The sequence below is a fragment of the Alexandromys fortis genome, unplaced genomic scaffold, assembly GCF_014885135.2.
Source record: "Alexandromys fortis isolate MF-2015 unplaced genomic scaffold, M_Fortis_MF-2015_v1.1 scaffold_60, whole genome shotgun sequence".
NCBI lineage: Eukaryota > Metazoa > Chordata > Mammalia > Rodentia > Cricetidae > Alexandromys > Alexandromys fortis.
Window position 1 is genome coordinate 5,255,070 of NW_026067946.1, and position 2,953 is coordinate 5,258,022.

A 2,953-nucleotide genomic window follows, 5' to 3' on the forward strand; every position below is an offset into this window, starting at 1 on the left:
TGCTCATAGGTTTGTGGATTAAAGTCAGGGTCTTCTATACGGTTCCATTGGTCGACTTCTCTGTTTTTATGCCAATACCAAGCTGTTTTTAATACTGTAGCTCTGTAATAGAGTTTGAAGTCAGGGATGGTAATGCCTCCAGACGTTTCTTTATTGTATACGATTGTTTTGGCTATCCTGGGTTTTTTATTTTTCCATATAAAGTTGATTATTGTCTTCTCCAGATCTGTGAAGAATTTTGATGGGATTTTGATGAGGTATTCAACAAATATTGAAGAGCTAGATCTTAGAAACAAACTTACAGCTCGGCAAAAAAAAAAAATAGGCCAATGTCATTGATGATAGAGTTAGAGTGCTGGTTAACTTTGAATACCACTGCAACCTGACAGGACTTGGGAGAAAAGTGTGGACATGTGCTGACAGATGGTGGCAAAATAAAAGACCACTATGCACCCACGTGGGGAGGGGGGAAGAAAAGCCTTCCCAAGGAAACGAAGTATTTAACCTGAGGTGGGGAGAAGATTACAGGGAGGGGAGATACTAGCTAGGTTGGGGCAGGAAGAGAATGGAGCCACCAAACTGAAGAGAGCCGGTGAGATGAGATTTCAGTGTGTGCGTTTCCTGCACAAAATGGTCCTGAGCAGGGCTCCTCCAGACGGTGGTGAGAATCTGTTTATTTATAGAAAGGTCACTTTATCCTTCTAAGGAGGCTTGAGGAGAAGTGGACAAGAACACATAAAGGGCCAGGGAGGAGATAAAAGAGGGCAGAAGAGGAAACGTTGAAGAGGAAAATGTTGGATACATTTTGGACAGAGTGAAGAGATCTTTAGGGGCCGTTGGATGTGAGGGGAAAGCAACTGAAAGACATACCCTACCTTGACAAGCTGTGTTATGGTGGGTCCTTCATCGAAGCAAATAATGGGAAGAACCACTCCCGAATGAGAACACGGGCTCAGTTTTAGGCAGCTGCATTTGGGGAAAGGGGGTGAAGATTCTGGGGTAGGTGCCTAGCCAACAGCTTTAGTGCTGAGATCTGGCTATGGGGCTTCCTTGCTCCAGCAGAGCAAGAGAAGTCAATGCCAAAGTTCACGTCCCTTCGTCCCTTCTCTGGCAGCAGAGAGCCTAGCTCAGCCAGCACTTCCTTCTCTGGGCTCTGTCCAAATGTCCTTATCTCGTTTGACCCTTGAATTTTCACCTGCACTGAAACCCAAGCAGCGCAGCTCAGAGAGTGTGCAGGACTCAAGATGGAACATGGCTAGGGGAATGCCTCTCAGTGGTGAAAGGCTTGCCTGGCGTGAGTGAGATCCTGGGTTCAACATAATTTTTTTTAAAGATTTTTAATATTGAAAAATTAGCAAGCTAACAGCCAAGTTTTCCAAACAGGCAAGTTTTAATTGCCAAGATAATGAGGCTCTCTTCAGCTTAATCTACATAAAATCAAGTAACATGGTGCTAATTAACCCCTTAATTGCCCATTGTCTTGGCTCCTATACTTTCTTTACAAGGAAAATAATTTTGAAATCACCAATCCACTTGGGCTTTCTGTTCTGCTTTTTTTTCAAGCCCTTCTCCGTCTGTAAAGTCAACATCCTTCACTCAGACTGTGAACACACTGTTTTCTGGACAATCATTGAATAGAAAAGCAGAGACAAAGAAGAAAGTTAGAAAGGGGTCAGAGCGGGGGTGTGAAGCCAGTGACACTGGCCTTCCCTGCTCCAGGCTCAGCTTTGTGCTCAGCACCCACAGAGCATGGTTAAAGGGGGTGGAAGCAGGGAGGAAGCACAGTACGCCAAGGGCTTGAAAGACCCTACAGACCCCCTCCTCAAAACCCACAGCTAGCATGCTCCCGGGGGGAACACCCTGTTTGCTTGAAAAATTCTCAGATCAGCAGCCAGCCTGCTCTCATAAGAAAATCCCAAGTGCTTGAGAGAGCAGGATGTCTACGAGATAGGATGACTGCAAGGCAGGATATCAATAAGATAGGACATCAGCAAAGCGGGTTGACTGCAAAACAGGATATCTATAAGGTAGGAACAGGATGACTTATGCTGACACTCATGCTGAGAGAGGAAACCATTCAAACCATTCATGCCCCCGCCTCATTCCAATAACCACACTTTTGCTTCTGTAAACTTGCTTTTTGCTCTTCCCTATAAAAAAAACCCGCCCTCCAGTTGGCAGGCGCAGGCATGCAAGTCCTCAGAAAGACTTGCCGCTCACAGGTACCTGTGTTTACCCAATAAACCTCTTGCGATTTTCATCCGTATGGTCTCGGCCTGTTCCTTGGCGTCGGGGAGGTCTCCTCCCGAGAGAAGGACCTCTTCGAGAGTCTTTCATTTGGTGCATTGGCCGGGAATTGAGACCCCCCCCACCCAGGGACCACCAACTCACCATCAGGAGGTAAGCTGGCCAGCTCCGAGTCAGTTGTCTTCCGTGTTCTTTGTTCAGTTGTCTTCCGTGTTCTTTGTTGAGTTGTCTTCCGTGTTCTTTGTTCAGTTGTCTTCCGTGTTCTTTGTTCAGTTGTCTTCCGTGTTCTTTGTTGAATTCTGTACACTCAGATCTGGGTGCGCTGTACCTGGCAGAGGGAAGGGGCTGACAAGCCCAGGACTTCTCCCCCACAGTCCTGGAAGACGTTCCAAGGACATCAGGACCCTGGGCCCTCGGAGGTCAGCCCGCAAGGGTGTCTGGAACCTTCGGGGCTCAATCCGTAACAGGACACTCCAGTATCCGTAGGAGCTAAGAGTGACCAGGTCACTCCTCTAGTTCCCAAGAGGCATGACCTCCTTCTGAATCTGTAATGCTGCGCAGCTTCTGATTTTGAGTTTGGTTTTGTTTTTCTGTGTCTTTGTTTTTATGTCCTTTGTTTTGGTATATCTGTTTGTACTTGAGTCTAAATCTGGTACCGGGGGACAATCGTTAACAACCCCTTTGAGTCTCACTTTAGATCACTGGC